The 17,953-nt window shown below is 38.3% G+C and overlaps 1 long non-coding RNA gene across 2 annotated transcripts in view; it reads left to right on the forward strand.

The window, feature by feature from the left end:
• The first annotated feature begins 1,543 nt into the window (after positions 1-1,543).
• LOC127152110 (uncharacterized) overlaps positions 1,544-17,953 on the forward strand; it is a 69,089-nt gene continuing 52,679 nt past the window's right edge. For both annotated transcript variants that reach the window (XR_007825042.1, XR_007825041.1), the window contains exons 1-4: positions 1,544-1,958; positions 2,419-2,608; positions 13,875-13,975; positions 14,212-14,293. This is a non-coding gene — a long non-coding RNA (uncharacterized LOC127152110). The remainder of the gene's footprint in view (positions 1,959-2,418; positions 2,609-13,874; positions 13,976-14,211; positions 14,294-17,953) is intronic.

Consider the following 17,953-nt stretch of genomic DNA (forward strand, 5'->3'; position numbering starts at 1 on the left):
TCATTTGGTCCTCAAGAAACTTTTCTTAATATCACAGATGAAAATTGTTGTGCTGGTCAATTTGTTATTTTATTTTATTTTATTTTATTTTATTTTATTTATTTTCTCTATTTCTGTTTGGCTGACTGACAAAGAACATTCAGGAAACTTACTAATAATTGCTGCAAAAATAATAAATTACAGTAAAACCGTAATCATGTGAAATATTATTACAATTTAAAGTATATTTTCTACGTAATTTAGATCATTCATAAGTGATTGTAATATGCTCATTTGGTCCTCAAGAACATTTCTTATTATTACAGATGAAAACTGTTGTGCGGCTCATTTTAATTTAATTTAAGTTATTTATTTTATTTTTATTTTATTTTATACTGTAATACATTTTTGCAGCATTAATAAACCGAAAGCTCAAAAGGATTCATTTAAAATATAAATCTTTTGTAAAAATATAAAACAATTTCGGAGGCCACTCTGGGGACACTTTTGCCCCCACATCCTATATATCTAAAGGTTCTGAGCAGTGAGCAGTGGCTTTTCTGTACTCGAGAAAACGGAGGAAGGGTTGAGAGCATTGTCATGTTTTTGCACCCGTAGAGTAACTGTTCAAGTTAAGTGGCGTGCTCTAGGGCACAATGACCATGGGCAAAAGAGCAGCATGGATATAAATACCAGCAGCCCATAAGAAAATATCCCCGGTGTCCCACCTGCCAGAATAACACTCGGATTGCTGTTGGGAAGCCTGTCCCCCAATGCACCATTGCTTTATACACTCAGCCTACTGCTAAATCTACAGTCCCACCATAATCGTTCAAATGTATCCTACCAGGAACAGTCACAAACCTGTCAAGTGTTTTATCAGTAACATTATACCATTCATCCACTGTGCCCAGGGCAAGCACATTTTCGAATGTGATACGGCATGCATTTGCTAGTTTTAGTAGCTGTACTCATATAAATTTATATGCATGTTTATACTTGCCTTATTACAACGTATTTTTTAAGGTGTCGGAAAAGGAAAAAGCGCTCAGAAAGTCTTCATAGAACCCTGTCGGGCTGCTCCGACCACTCTAATGTCAGTGCTAAAGTATGGATCATTTTTTATTAAGATATGTTTATCTATAAAAGCCCGTCCTGTTCATTATAATCCCACATTAATTCCTGACCTTTAATGGGGCTCCTCTGTCACTGGAATACGGGTCAATATTAATATCCACGTATTGTAAGGATGATCAGGTTCCATTATTTAGATCTCCCTTATTAGGAAACCTTTCCCTCCCTGCTTTATTGCCTCATAAACTTATAATTTCCACATTTATCATGCTCCAATGATTTCCACTCCTCTAATTCCCAGGAAGATCAGAGGGCAGAGACAGAAAGGGGTTGTGGGCACGAGCGACCGATCAAGCGAAAGAACGTCACGTTTCTGTTAAGCGTGCGCTGAACGTTCTCACATGACTCTTGTGTGTGCTTTCTGCTTGGTTACACTCTCTCAAGTGCTTCACGTAACAGGAGTGGACACGTATTAACTGTGTGCCCCGAGTGCAGGCCCATCTCGTTTCCCCCGCATTTCAATTTCAGGAAGAAAGAATGCAATGATGGACACAGAATCGGACAGGTTGACAGTGCGGATGCAGAATGGTGTCATCGGGCACTCGCCCCGTGCATTCGGAAGGTTATCTGACACTCTGCAGACAAGATGTACTCTGTTTTGGGCTGGAGTCGGGTCTGGCTGCCTGTCTCGGAGAAAGCAACTTGAAGATTTGTACTTGAGCGTAAAATCTATTAAAATAGAAGGATTTCAATAAGACCTGTTACGACCTGCTGCCGCCGCCGTGGATAGATAGCGTCTCATTCAAATGTATTGCTGGCTCGCTATCTCATCAAGCTCGGACCGCTTGCTGAAGTTACTGTTATCAAGTTGCTGTAATACAAAAGTTTGGATTTAAGATTGCTAGGTACGTTTTTTCATTTGAGCTATTTGAGTTATTATTGGGAAGTATTCTGTTAGCAGTCAGAGATGAGTAAAGTAATGTCAGTATGGTAGTAATAATACGCTGGTGTGGTTATTTATCATTAATTTTAGGCACAGTATTTATGATTTTGTAATTAAAATATCCAAAAAACATTAGAACAGTGTATATTTTGTTAACTTGTGTACTTGCATTACCCCAAATGTTTCCAGGAATGTTTAAATCAAGAGAAATAAGCAATTTTAACTAATGGCCCGTCCCTTGTTATTGCATCGCCTACTAATGACATCATACACCCTTGATTTCCGTTAAACTGTGTTTCAGTACTGCCACGCCCCTTGCCAAAGCAGCTCTGTGTACAACTGTTAGCCCAAGCTAGATTAAAGTGATTTTTAAGTTTTAAATATGGGTGTTTTTCTTGCAAAAATGCACTGATTCGCTACAGGAGGCCTTTATCAATGCCCTGGAGTGTGAGGCACCTTTTATTATGGATGGATGCACTTTATTTGGACTGATGAAGAGAGACACCCGTCTTTACCGTTCTAAAGCTTGGGAGTGCCAGGATAATTTTTAATATAACTCCGATTGCATTCGTCTGAAAGAAGGAAGTCATATACACCTAGGATGCATAGAGGGTGAGTAAATAATACACTACAGTAGTGTTGGGTCCAATCGTCAGCCTGCGAGATCGCCAGTACATGATATTATCATGCTAATTTATTTATTTATGTTTCATTGCCCAAAACAAACGCTGTAGTCCAAAGGAGCCGGTTGTTGTGGTTCTTGAAAAGTGATTTTTTTTTTTTTTATAACGAAATATCTCCCTTTGGAGTGAACTTTGAGATTTGTAACTTTGTAGATCTTTTTTATGCCCAAACATACACACCACACACTGTCTAAAATGTAAAAAGCATAATAGGACCCCTTTCATATATTAGCACATCCATGAACATGATTTTCTAATTTGTTACCCAGCTGCCTTAAAATTTGAAGTTCAGTCAACTCAAAAAAGTTTAATCAACTTGAAATGTTAAGTTATACTAAGTGACAACTTAGATATTTGGGTTCATTCAACTTGCAATGATAAGGCAGCTGGGTAACAAGCCCGGCTTTTAAGTTTAACAAGCCAAATTTTTTGTTTAGTCAACTCAAATAAGTTTTCACTTAGTATAACTTAACATTTCAAGTTGACTAAACTTATTTGAGTTGACTGAACTTCAAATTTTAAGGCAGCAGAGTAAAAAATTATTTTAAGTTGACTCAACAAATTATTTTTTAGTTTTTTACTGTGTACGCTAATGTCCGTCAGAATTTTCTTCAAAGACATTTTTTCACTGACTAGACGATAACGAAATAAAACGTTGTGAATGACAAATGCTATGACGAAAATCTATTGATATTTTTGTCAACGAATAAAAATGAGACAAAAATGTTAGGGAGGGACGATTTGGGAAGAGATTCATTCAGAACTAATCTGCTGCGTGGTTAGGAGGTTAGATGCGCACATTTGAACTGCATCATAGCCTACTGATCTATCCAGTGGAACATAAACTAGCATGCACATGGTGCATGTCTCATAAAACGTTCGAAAATGTCAATATCTGGGAGTAAGAGAAGAGCAGACATATGGATAAATTTGACGACACAAAAGAGAGCTCATTTCAGTCCAGTTTTCTGAGCGCAGACACCGAAGCAGCACCTCTCACACAGAGCATGAGTACTCTTTTGCTTCACATAAAAGGAGAAATACACACAATTTTTGAATTTTCTGTTTTGACAGGTATTTTTACGTAAACGCACTTGGTTACATCTTAAGTGAACATAAACAGCTGGGAGAATATCAGATATGTATCAGCACATTGCTATTGCTATTGGCTGTGGCATTAATGTTAATCAAGCAACAAGAGAAAGACAGAAAATCACTCACTGCTCTTGCCTGAATCACTTTAGTAGCCCTAATAAACAATCTAAATTTATGTATAAAAATAAATATGTCTGCTTGAAGGAATTAAGAATGTGGTAAACAAGTTATAAAAAAATGCATAATTAGCACCAAAAATGCACCAAAAGGCCAAACACGGCACAACACAACTAGACTCAAGATCAAAATAAACAGAACAGAAACACAATCTAAAACATGATCAAAACGGAGGAACACACACGAAGACAATAGACAAAAGACAATGCAGACCTGACCAGGAGTGAGAAGTGAGAGTTCTTATACAATAGTCCAGAGTGTGAACAGCTGTGAGCGTAATCAGTGCAAATGACAAGACAGACGTGAACAATCAGGGGAGTGCAGTGCAAGGGGAACAGCGACCTCGAGAGGCTGAGGGAAGACCCACAGCCCCGATCATGACAGTACCCCCCCTCCCTGACGGCTTCCAGACGTTCCCAAAGTCTGGAGGGAGGAACGGAGGAAGGCAACTCAGGGGGAGGGACGGCGGGCCAGGCCCGTGCAGCGCAGTCACCGCCGCGTCAGGAACAAAGCGCTCGCCGCCGCGTTTAAAGCGCGGTCACCACCGCGTCAGGAACAGAAAGCTTCGCCGCCGCGTCAGGAATTGAGCGCGGTCACCACCGCGTCAGGAACAGAGAGCGCGGTCGCCGCCGCGTTCAGGAACAGAGCGCGGTCACCGCCGCGTCAGGAACAGAGATAGCGGTCGCCGCCGCGTCAGAAACAGAGATAGCGGTCGCCGCCGCGTCCGGAACAGAGAGCGGTCGCCGCCGCGTCCGGAGCAGAGAGCGCGGCCGCCGCCGCTTCAGGAACAGAGATAGCGGTCGCCGCCGCGTCAGGAACAGAGAGCGCGGTCGCCGCCGCGTCAGGAACAATCGCGGCCGTATTCCGGAAAGAGCGCGGTCCCCGCCGCGTCAAAGCGCGGTCACCGCCGCGTCAGGAACAGAGATAGCGGTCGCCGCCGCGTCTTACGGCGGCCGCCGCCGCGTCAGAAACAGAGATTACGTCAATCAGAGATAGCGGTAAGTTTCCGGAGCATAGCGCGCCGCCGCCGCTTCAGGAACAGAGATTTTACTAAATATCTTCATGAAACGGCCGCCGATCAGGAACAGAGATTTCGCCGCCGCGTCAGAAACAGAGACAGCGGCCCCTGCCGCGTCCGGAACAGAGAAAGCGGTCACCGCCGCGTCAGGAACAGAGAAAGCGGTCACCGCCACGTCCGGACCGGAGATAGCGGTCGCCGCCACGTCAGGAACAGAGATAGCGGTCGCCGCCGCCTGCCCGAGGAAGAGCGTCTCTGCCCCCGCCAGAAAGCAGGGCCGCATCTGCGCAACCTCGGCCCTACAGGCGTCCATCCCCGCCAGACAGGCGTAGATGAGCTCGAAACGGGCGGTCGACGCCGCCTCAAAAGACATTCCCGCCGTGTCGGGAAAAGAGCGGGTGGTTTCCGCCGTCACCAAACGGGGAAGCTTCGTCTCCCCGAAAAAAATCCTCCCCGCTGGACCCATCTTAGAGGTCTGCATTCTGTCACGTAGAGAAATGCTAGAAATGAGGTGAGGGTCCAAAATGCAGGAAGGGAATTTTAATTCAACAAAACACAAAAGAACGTAAACCAAAAGGCCAAACACGGCACAACACAACTAGACTCAAGATCAAAATAAACAGAACAGAAACACAATCTAAAACATGATCAAAACGGAGGAACACACACGAAGACAATAGACAAAAGACAAAAGACAATGCAGACCTGACCAGGAGTGAGAAGTGAGAGTTCTTATACAATAGTCCAGAGTGTGAACAGCTGTGAGCGTAATCAGTGCAAATGACAAGACAGACGTGAACAATCAGGGGAGTGCAGTGCAAGGGGAACAGCGACCTCGAGAGGCTGAGGGAAGACCCACAGCCCCGATCATGACACTATCATGGTAAAACATTATAATATGTGACCCTGGACCACAAAACCAATCATAAGGGTCAATTTTTCGAAACTGAGCTTTAAACATCACCTGAAAGCTTTCTATTGATGTATGGTTTGTTATGAGATACAACTATTTGAATATATGGAATCTGAAGGTGCAAAAAAATCTAAGTATTGAAAAAATCACCTTTAAAGTTGTCTAAATGAAGCTCTTACTAATGCATATTACCAATCAAAAATTAAGTTTTGATATATTTACGGTAGGAATTTTACTAAATATCTTCATGAAACATGATCTTTACTTAATTTCCTAATGATTTTTGGCATAAAAGAAAAATCTATAATTTTGACCCATACGATGTATTTTTGGCTATTGCTACAAATATACCCCAGCGACTTAAGACTGGTTTTGTGGTCCAGGGTCACATATATAACCTATATAATAAGTTTGGAAATTTTAAATAAATGCTTAATAAATGCATTACACTGTAACTAAACCCATTAGATTTTAGGCAACTAAATTTACTGTAAACTGAGTCGACTAAAATCGAATGCTATTTAGTCGACTAAAACTAAAACAATTCAGATGACTAAAACTAAATGGCATCTAAAGAGCATCTTCCCTTCTAATGACATGTAATAAGCCTTTCTAAACCTGTTGTCCAACAAAAGAGAACATTATACCTTATTTTTACTTTACAGCATCAGTCGAGTGTTTGAAATAACTTCCTTTTGTGATCTTGTTATCATAGAATGAGGCAGACAATATATTCTACACTGTATGTCCATTATGGCTTACAAAATACAAAAACTTACAAATACCTGAGATGGGTTGAAGAACACAGATAAACCATATATTACTGCAGACGAGTGTTTATTGTCCTTACATTTCATCATTCAAAATATGAATATGTCTATTTTGTGCTCGATGGCACCCTCTGGCGTCCAGCATGAATTTTGTTGTTAATTGGTTGGAAAAAACAATTATCAGAACCGAACCGAACCGAAAACCGTGGTTAAAAACCAAGGTACGTATTGAACCGTGGACTAACTGTATTGTTGCATCCCTAATATACACCAGTTGTTCTCAACTCCAGTCCTCGGGGCCCACTGCTCTGCACATGTTTCTGAATCTGGCACACTCAGTTCAGTTCATGAATCTTTCTCCTAACAAGCTGATGATCTGAATCAGGTGTGTTAAATGAGGGAGACCTACAAAATGTGCTGTGGGCCCGAGAACTGCAGTTGAGAACCACTGATATACACTATTTGTGCAGCAGTCTTAAATACTCACAGCAACGTATTGGCATAAACTGACAGTAGCAAGTTCCTGTACTTGCTTTGCAACAGAAGCAATTCAGGAGTGATGCAGATGATTGCAGATCTATTCCCCCAAGACCAAATACATTAACATTGTCATACCCATTACCCTGCTAAAATCTTCAGAGAGCTGTCATAATAGAAATATACAAGTTTTAAAAACCTCTACTACTCATTTCTCCTTCTTGCTGGTTCAGCTGGTTAGCATTAGAATCAGTTTTATTCTGATGCAATAGAGAATGTGTGGAGTATAAATACCTCTCAGCTTCACCAAAGTCCCTTTGAGGCAAGTCAGTCCGTTGGGCAGCCATCTTGGTAATGCCTTGGGGTGGCTATTTCCATTTACGCTAGTACAGCTCCTGCCTCCTAGAATGAGGAAAGCCAGAAATCTCCAGATTTGTCTCTTAATTTTGATTTCTATATACCTTGATCTGTATCTACCCAGTAGTAGGACTCATAAATCTTACATTTCCACCTTTTCAGTCTCCTTCGTTTATTAGTCAACCTGGGTGAAATCATTCAGCAATATTCTCTCATTCATTATTCTCAGGCTTGTCATATATATATGTTACTTTTCAAAGAGAGCCTATTGATTCACAGCGTAAAAACACTAGATATGACATATGAAGTAACTGAGATGAACCTCTTGAAATCTATGCATTGTGAATGAATCGTTATTTTGATGAATTAGCCCTTTGGTTGGAGCGATCGAGATGAGTGCTGAATTTACAGCTGTTGGGCAGAGAGCTGGCGTTAGTGTGAGTGTTTTTGTAGCATAATGAACCGAGCCGAGCAGTCGCTGCAAGGTCATTGATGCACCATGGAGAATAAAGAGGAACTCTTGGCATCCTGTCCTCCCACACTGCAAGGGTAAAAACATCCATAATACGGACATCTAAGCTGGAAGTTTGGTCCTTAGGCTCTCAGGGGTCCTTTAGACCACCTGTCCCCCCCTTAAAGCTTTTGATGCTGACTGGCATTCTTACATGTGAAAGTCATGCACTGAAATCCTTAAGGACGCCGTGGGCGTTGATGGACATGATTAAAATTCATGAAACTTATTATTTCCTTCTCACACGCCGTGTACTTTGAACTTCAAACTCGTTAGAGATACCATAAGTAAGTTTTATATAATTTGCACTTAAAATAGCTGATGATACTCAACGGACTGTTGTATACCCCTTCTGAATATTACACATTTTCACCAAACTAAAGGGAAAAAAAGTGGTTTATTCAGACATTCATCATTTGAAGCAAAGTTGTCAGTGCTTCTTTTCGAGTAGCGTTGTGAACTGGGTCTAAGTATGAATTATAGTAGGCCGAGAGTCTATATTAAGATAAAGTGGAATAATAGCATGCCAAACATTCGTTTGATATATTTTTATTCCACAGCAAAGGCTGCACAGGAGCGATCAATCAAAAAGGGAAGTATACCATTTCCCTTACCTAGAAATGAACAAATGTTATGGGAGTGCTTATACTTTTCCCTCTGTGAGTATCCTAAAAATCATGTGTGCAGAGGAAATGGGCAGGCGTAGGTCTAATTTGAATGATGTTTTCACAGTACTTTAATGGGTTTGTCTGAACCCGGAGTTCCTCAGTCTAAAGGTCTCTGTTCACATTGTACTGTTTGGTTCTTTTTGTATGTTTGCATCATCAATCTGAACACCATTGTGAGTACTAGCGGCAGCTGTTCATCACAGTATCTAGGTAACGACTCGGTGGAGGGAAGATGCCAGTTTCACTGTTATTGAAGTATTCGTCCCTTTGGATTAGCCAACAAAACCTTACATGCGGAGAATGGCATTCGTGTTTATCAGCGGATGCATTGCAAAAGGTGCGAAGAAAGAGAGCTTCTCTCAGAAGGCAATTTATTCAGAGGCTAGCATTTCCTTTTTATGTCTTTGCATGCTGCTGGTCACATTTATTATATAGTGCCAGAGCGAGGACCCAAGTCAGTTTGACGTCACAGCTCGGTTTGTGTTATTAATGTGAAAGTGCATATTTTTTTTCCTGAAATCACTTTTAGAAAAATTCTACCTGAGGGTACAAAAGCTTGTCAGTGGGGCAGTACATCTTTGTATGTTATCTACACTACTGTTGAAAAGTTTAGGGTCAGCAAGAAAGAAATGAAGGATGCCGTTAAACTGTTCAAACTTATACGGAAGAAATCTATTTTAAATAAACACTCTTTTGAATGTTGTATTCTTAAAAGGAATACAATTCCTGGTGAAATCCCTGGTGAAAAAACATCAGTTTTGATGATGGTTTAAGCTGGTCCTTTGCTGGGTTAAGCTGGTCCTTTGCTGGTTCATTGTGGTCCTTTGCTGGTTTATGCTGGTCATGTTGCTGGTCCAGGGCCAGCATGAACCAGCAAAGGACCAGCTTAAACCAGCACCAAAACATACCTACCACCATATGCTGTTTTTTTTTACCAGGGATGGCTACTTAAAATTCGGCTTTGCCATCACTGGAATAAATAGCATATTTTTACAGTATTGTTTTTACTGTATTTGTGACCCTGGAACACAAAACTAGTTATAAGTCATTTGGGTATATTTGTAGCAATAGCCAACAATACATTGTATGAGTCAAAATTATTGATTTTTCTTTTATGCCAAAAATCATTAGGATATTAAGTAAAGATCATGTTCCATGAAGATGTTTTGTAAATTTCCTACCGTAAATATATCAAAACTTAATTTTTGATTAGTAATATGCATTGCTAAGAGCTTCATTTGGACAATTTTAAATGTGATTTTCACAGTATTTTTATTTATTTATCTATTTATTTTTGCACTCTCAGATTTTCAAATAGTTGTACAGTTTTATGCGAAAGTTTTGGAACCCCTTGCAGAATGTGAAAATGTGAATAATTTTAACAAAACAAGAGAGATCATACAAAATGCTGTTTTTTTTAAACACAGTACATTAAGAGTCGGGGGTTGAAAACTTTTTGAATTTGAAGATCAATGTAAATTGTACTTAATTTGTCTTCTGGAAAACATGCAAGTATCTTCTGTTGCTTTCGAAGGGCAGTACTAAATGGAAAAAAATGATATTTCAACAAAATAAGACAAATTTGGACATTTCTATCCTGTTCAAAAATTTTCACCCCCCAACTCCTAATGCATTGTGATTCCTTCTGGAGGATCAGTGAATGTTTGAACCTTTTTTAATAGTTGTGTTTGAGTCCCTCAGTTGTCCTCAGTCACTGTTGGAAAGGCTTCAAATATGCAAAAGATGCTGGGAAACTAAAGAACAGTCTAAAGAACAGTGCTCAGTTTAACTGTTCAGAATGAACAAGGGAACAAGGAACAACCATCACAAAACAAGAAAACAGTCAAAGATCATCCAGGTAACCACACATAGTATTAAGAATCATTGGTTTCTAAACTTTTTCAGGTTATTTTAATAATTTCAGCTACTTTTTGTCTTGTGGACTATATGTAAATGTCTTTTATGTAAAATATCTTACTCAGGACAGTACTAAATAAAAAATAACATGCAATTTGTATGATATCTCTTATTTTGTTAAATTATTCACATTTTCACAGATTCTGCAAGGGATTTCAAACTTTTGCATAAAACTGTATCTCAGCCAAATACTATCCTATCCTAACAAACCATACATCAATGGAAAGCTTACTTATTTGGCTTTCATATGATGTATAAATCTCAATTTAAAACAAAACTGACCCTTATGACTGGTTTTGTAAAAAATAATGCAGCCTTGGCATAAGAGACATGAAAAAAAATCCTACTGACCTCATACTTTTAAACTGTACAACATAACATTTGCATTTCCAACTATCTTTTTTTCCTAGCAGAGCTGTAATGTCTTGAAAAATGTATGTATGCATGCACAGTGTAACTATATCAGCATGAAATTTGTACATTTATCATTCATAATCTGAATAATGCACAGCTGATAGATAATCAGCTGGATAATAACCCGGTGAAATCTCCAATGCTTGCTCCAAGGGTTTAACATAATGCTTACAATCTAGTTATATTAGCACAAAACAAATGAAAGCAGTTTGAAAATCTTCATTGTGTTTGCACACTCAGGCTGTTGTTTATTTCTTAACAAAAATAATGAGATGATTAAAAAAGGTGACAAAAAATTCATAGTAATCATGTTTTTTTTCTAATGTGAGAATTTCTGCTGCTGTGACAGCTGTTTTGTGAAGTTTAACACGCTTATCCTTTGGCAAGGTGAATCTTGTCACTCAAACTGCGAAGATACGGCACATGTAGAGGAGGGGGTGGGCATTAGATGAGATGCCAGCTCTGCTTGCCAGTCAGCACTGAACCTTCAGAAATATGTTCAAGATTTCATCAGATCTTGAAATTGATTGCTAGTTGTTTGATACTCTGCACACTTTCTGTTATATTATTTCTGTCATAACAGCTCTCAGAGAGTTTCGCATAGTAATATACATGGCAATGTTAATGTGTTTGGTCTTGGTGGAGTAGATCTGCATGCTGCTGCTGTGGCAGAGCAAGTACAGAGACTTGCTACTGCCAATACATTCAGAAACATGCTTCTGTGAGCATGTAAGAAATACTATAACACATAACATATAAAATAACACATAACATATGTGACCATGGACCACAAAACCAGTCATAAGGGTCAATTTTTGAAATTGAGAGTTATACATCATCTAAACACTGAATAAATAAGCTTTCCATTGATGTATGGTTTGTTAGAACAGGACAATATTTGGCTGAAATACAACTATTTGAAAATCTGAAATTAGAGGGTGCACAAAAATCAAATATTGAGAAAATCGCCTTTAAAGTTGTCCAAATGAAGGTCTTAGCAATGCAAATTATTAATCAAAAATTAAGTTTTGACATATTTACGGTAGGAAATTTACAAGATATTTTCATGGAACATGATCTTTACTTAATAACCCTAATGATTTATGAAAGAAATGAAAAGAAAAATCAATCATTTTGACCCATACAATGCTTTGTTGGCTATTGCTACAAATATACCCGTGCTACTTACGACTGGTTTTGTGGTCCAGGGTCACATATATAAAGTAACCCTATAATTTAACACATGAAATCACCCTGTAGCAGATTTAGACTACCAGTCAAAAGCATTTGAACAATTTTCTCTTTTTTTTTTTTTTTTAGAGAAGTTCTGCTCATGCCTACTGATCCCAAGTAAAAAAAATAAATGTTTTTACTAATTAAAATAGCTGTTTTCTAGTTGAATATATTTAAAAATTTCATTTATTTCTGCAATTTCAAAGCTGAATTTTTAGCATCATTACTCCAGTCTCTTGATCCTTCAGAAATCTATTTAATATTCATATTTGCTGCTCAAAAACATTTATTATTATATTGAAAATAGATGATTTTTTTTTCAGGTTTCTTTGATGAATAGGAAGTTCAGTAGAACAGCATTTATCTGAAATAGAAATCTCTTGTAACATTATAAATGTCTTCATCACTTTTGATCAATTTAAAGCATCCTTGCTAAATAAAAGTATTAATTTCTTAAAAAAAAAAAAAAAAATCTCAAAGCTTTTGAATGATATAATGTATAATGTTACAAAAGGATCATGTGACACTGAAGACTGGAATAATGATGCAGAAAATGTAGCTTTGATCACAGAAATACATTAGATTATAAAATATATTCAAATAGAAAGCAGTTATTTTAAGTAGTAAAAATATTTCACAATATTACTGCTTTTGATATATTTTGGATCAAATAAATGCAGGCTTGGTGAACAGTAGAGAAAAAAATCTTTTGACTCGTGTATACAGGTGGAGCTGGGGAGGTGGAAGTTTTCTAAAATGCGCTGCAAGTGCTACATCAAGCACTTGCCGAGTATTTGAATGTTGAGCAACAAGCTCATTGGCTGCTGATGAAAAGAAAAGATGAAAAGAAACCAATCAGCTACGCCATGTGAATAATCGTGATTATATCAGATTTAGTTAGAACCTGTCGTCCTGTGCCATCTAGAGTTTCACGACAAAACTTTGCATAAAATGAATAGCTGTTGTCCTGGATTCTGATTGGTGGTCCTCGCTTCAAATAATTGAATTATTCAAAAAAATACTGATTCATACAAGAACAAAAACCACTACTGTGTGTTTCTTGGAAATGCAGCGATTTATGTTTTAGAAACTGTGAACTGATCGGTTGTTTCCTCTTTACTACTAGTTATAGCATGAAGTAAACATGAATGGACTTCAGTGGGTGTGTTGAATAATACATTAAAACTTACTGTCGTTTCATCTCTTTTTCAACCACTTCATTGAAAAAAATCAAATTGTGCTTTCACTTATTTTTGTGAATTTTCACAGGCGAAATCAGTAGAAATCCAAGCAGCTGGGAGTTTCGCATGCTTGGTGAGACATCTTAATAGCATATTTCGCAACAGGTTTAAGTTGGGCAGTGGACTTGCTGCACTGACCAACAGAAAGCTGTACCAAACAATGCCCATTAGCCTTGACTGTATTGCACTGTATAGCACAGCATTTCCTACCTTATTAATAGTTTGTCTGGCAAAAATCAAGGAAGATTGCTTACTGCTCAGGGTTTAACCGAGCAAATGTTTGCCAAAGGTTTTTGGTTTTCTGCATTCCTCTCATCTCAAGTTTAGCTGTGACCCATGCGGAACAGTCCTTGCTGTCAAGCTGACAGTGTCCTCTTGCTTTCACCCTTTAATCTCTGCTCCAGGTCTCTGTGCCAAATTGGATTCCACCTACGCAGACCCACCACCTGTTCGGCCCAGCCATGATGTTGTCCTCCAACACCTGCTGACCCCTCCGAGCACTCAGGTCTGTCTTCAGATTCATTTCCGCCCCATTACTGCACTAAAACTATGGCGGATTTCCACCCTCAGGGTGTTAGTAACACCTCCCATGAGTATTTCAAGTCAATATATTCCTTGTTTTGTCAGAAACCTACAGCATGAGTTTTTGAAGACTGCTCATTTGCATTTGACAGAATCAGCAAACGTACTGTTAAACGTTCATCGCTATTCGAGTCTCAAATGTTTTTGTTTTTTTGACAGGTTGTTAAAAGAAAATGCAGATTGTGTGATGATGGGAAATCCTGATTTAGCACAAGGAACCAAAAAGCATCTTATGTTCAAGGTAATGTTTTTTATGATATATGAACCATGAATATATGAATATGTTGAGTAGTTTTCTGAGAATATGCAAATCCCAGTGTTGAGACAAGATGTAGAAAACGTCTTTTCATTATAAATCTCCCTCTGTGAGATCCATGTACCTCTTGTGTATTATTACAACTCAATTGTAGGAAGGAACAAGCAACATCTACAATAACCCTGAAATGTCAGCTTCACTGCATGTTAAAACTGGCCATGCAGCTAATCATATGCATGCTGCAAGATTCAGGCACACATTTTCCACATCTCAAATCTGTTAATTTGTCAATGTTGAACAGCAGTGTTAAGAGGGATGTTTATCAGCTGAGGGGTTTATATCATGCAGGTAATGAACCATGCAGTGTGCTCATCAAACACGTAGTGCTGCCTGGCATTTTTCAAGTCAGACTCGCTGTGTTACCGGAATACCACTAGAGCCCCGGATCATGCTCGGAATATACTGAGAGATATTCATGCTGGTTCCGCTCGCTTACATTGCAGTAGTTATCCGTCGGTGTTGCATTAGAACGTTCGGCATCCTTGCATCCATCTGATGCAATCACTGTAGCAATGAACCTCAGGCTACTGCCTGACCATCACATGCTCACAGAAATGTTATTTAATGTGCTCTTCCATATACTCAATATGGTGTGACAGGTGGTGTACCATTTCAAAGATCATTACTCAGAAATATTTGATTGCTGAATGCCGCAATTAATCAGTGAGAATCAAGTATTCTTAATAGCTTTTAAAAAGCTCTATTTTTCGTTCTCAAATTTGATTGGCTAAGCTGCATTCTAGTCCAATAGCACTGGGACCAGTATCACTGCTCTTTTCTGTTTACATGTCAATCTTTTTGTAGCAAGGATTTTTCACTTACACTATCTGCAGGTTAAATTGTTTAGCCAGTAGGTGGTAACAAATGACCAGTAATGGGAATTATGGTGTTATAGATATAGTTACTAACGGAATTACTAGGGTTGGGTATCGTTTGAATTTTATCATTTCTGATTCCGATTTCCGATCCTTTTCGATTCCCAATTTCAATTCCAATGAGATTATATCAAACATATTTACTCTGTGTCTCATTATTGCAAAACATTTAGTTGCAGCCGAATACCATAAACAAAAATCAGCAGGCCACATTAAAACTGGATTAGTTTAAGAACTGCATGATTCTGGATAAACTGAGGTTGTTTTTTTTGTTTTTTTTAATTGAGACTCTGGTTCATCGAGTTCATCAAGTTCACTTTTACATTTTGTTTGAACATGAATGTGTGTTAGCAGTGTATGTACACATCTACCCTATAATGATAAAAATCAATGCAGTGGTTTTTAATTAATCTGTAAAATTAATATTCCCTTTTTCAAATCGAGCTATTCTCAGATGCCTGTCGGTGAGGCCGCTCCCACAATAGTTGATTGAGCGTCTTATCTCAGATCAGTTGTAACAGTCTGACCTCCATTGTTTCGATGCTGGAGCAGGGATGTAAGTTAGACAAGAATATCTCTGATTGAGTGATTGAGGTGTTGTGTTGCTGGATGTAATAATGAACGTAGTGGTCGTCATTTACTCCCGACATCTGAGCTGCTGAAGATCCAGTGGATTGCAGTGGACTACATATATCCATCTGTGTTGGCGTAAATCATTTGTGATCCAGCTTGACTTATAGCAGAAGTGCGTATAAGGGTTTTTTGTGAATCTTTGCAATTGCCTTTCCTAGTAACGTGCTAGTTAGCGGCTAAACACGGCTAAAGTAAACAGGCTCATCACTCCACAGAGAGAAGAGAGGGGCGGGGCGAGCAGAGCTCATTAACATTTAAAGCAGCCTTGACCAGAACAGGATGATTTTTGCAGAGCAGATTTTGGCAGATTTTTGATAAGGTAAAAAGGGTGTGGTTTTACACTACCATTGAGAATTTTTAACCAAAGTATATTATAGACTTTTCATTAAGACCCTAAAGAATCATATCAACTTGTGGAAAATAGGCATCCGATGACCCCTTTAAGATTCTGAAGGAAAAAAAAAAAGTAGGCAACTAAAAAAAAAATGTAATTTATGAATGAATAATTCATTTTATCAGCCCCTTTTTGCCAGCTACTGGCATAACAACGTAATCAATAAATCTTAAACGCTAGAGTTTATATCTGGACTACACTCCTAAAAATAAAGGTGCTTCACATTGCCATAGAAGAACCGTTTTTGTTTAAATGGTTCTATAAAGAAACTTTAACATCTGAAGAATCGTTTTATTTCACAAAAGGTTCTTTGTGGCAAAAGAAGGTTCTTCAGATTTTAAAAAAGTAAGAAAGAGATGGTTCTTTGAAGAACCTTTGACTGAATGGTTCTTTGTGGAACCAAAAATGGTTCCTTTTTAAGCACCTTTATTTTTAAGAGCGTACTTCTGTGATTATTTAAATGTTTGTAGCAGAAACAATATTACTGTGTGGTTGAAAAGACTGTGAAGCTGTTTCATTTATATACATGACAGCTGCTCTCTTTCAGGTCAGCGGCAGCGCAGTCGCAGGTTTGAATGTTCGATTCAATTCCCAACCCTAGGCATAACTTTTTTCAGTAACAAGTAATTAAACAAATTACTATTTCCCCTGCTACAACGCCATTACCATTACTGACAATAAAATATGGCGTTACTATAATTTCCGCTTTGCGTTCTTTTTCTGAGGTAAGAATTCTGGCTTATTTTACCTACATGTCCGTGCATCTCACGTGGATGTTTAAAATTTAAAAAGCAGAGCCGCTCGTGGGCATGATCACATTAGAGATGAGTTTAGATGGGGAAAACTTGAGCTTTCGTTGGTATCATACGGATTACTTTATCAGGGAATATTTGAAGACTTCCAATGCAAAAGCCTCTAAAAGCCATTTTGGTCAAAAATGAGATAACGATACTGAGTGAATGCTCTCCACACATAGTATATGTTCATCAAGTACTTTTACTTCAAATGTGCTAAACACCAGCCTAACCAGTACTTACATAAAAGCCTATACATAGTAGCCAGAAAAAAATGCTGCATTTGAAGAAAAACGTTAGACATACTTAAAGGCTTTTGCTTCTGAACTTGTTTTCAACATGACTTACTTTTTTTAAAAAGTAGATATTTCAAGCTTCTGTTACATATATTTCTCATGTCTGTGAGGCATGTATTAGCGGAGATTCAGATTGTTTTATTTACGTGTCTGTGAAGAAAGGTGAAAGAGACCGAGACGGCGGAGAGCGCAACCTATTTATTTATTTTACAAAAGTACATAGTTTTCTTGTTATTATGACTATGTTACTAACTCAGTTACTGTTTGTGAGAAATAACTAGTAACTATAACCAATTACTGTTTTAAAGTAACGTGCCCAACACTGTGAGTGAGTCATCGATTCAGTTGCTTAGTTAATTTGTTTAAACACAACTGATTTATTCAGGATTGTAACAAGTAATTGTCTTTTTATTGAGTCGTTGAACTATTCACTCAACTAATTCCAAAAAACAGATTTATTCAGTGAAACATCATTACAATGTGTTTCTTGGAGATGCAGCTCTGGCTTCGATTGAAATAATTTTTGTTGCAGAGAAAAAACAGAGAAAGTAACTTCGAATAAAGTAGGTTACTCAATATTAACTGGGTGTTTT

Source organism: Labeo rohita, chromosome 21, assembly GCF_022985175.1.
Source record: "Labeo rohita strain BAU-BD-2019 chromosome 21, IGBB_LRoh.1.0, whole genome shotgun sequence".
NCBI classification, from domain to species: Eukaryota; Metazoa; Chordata; class Actinopteri; order Cypriniformes; family Cyprinidae; genus Labeo; species Labeo rohita.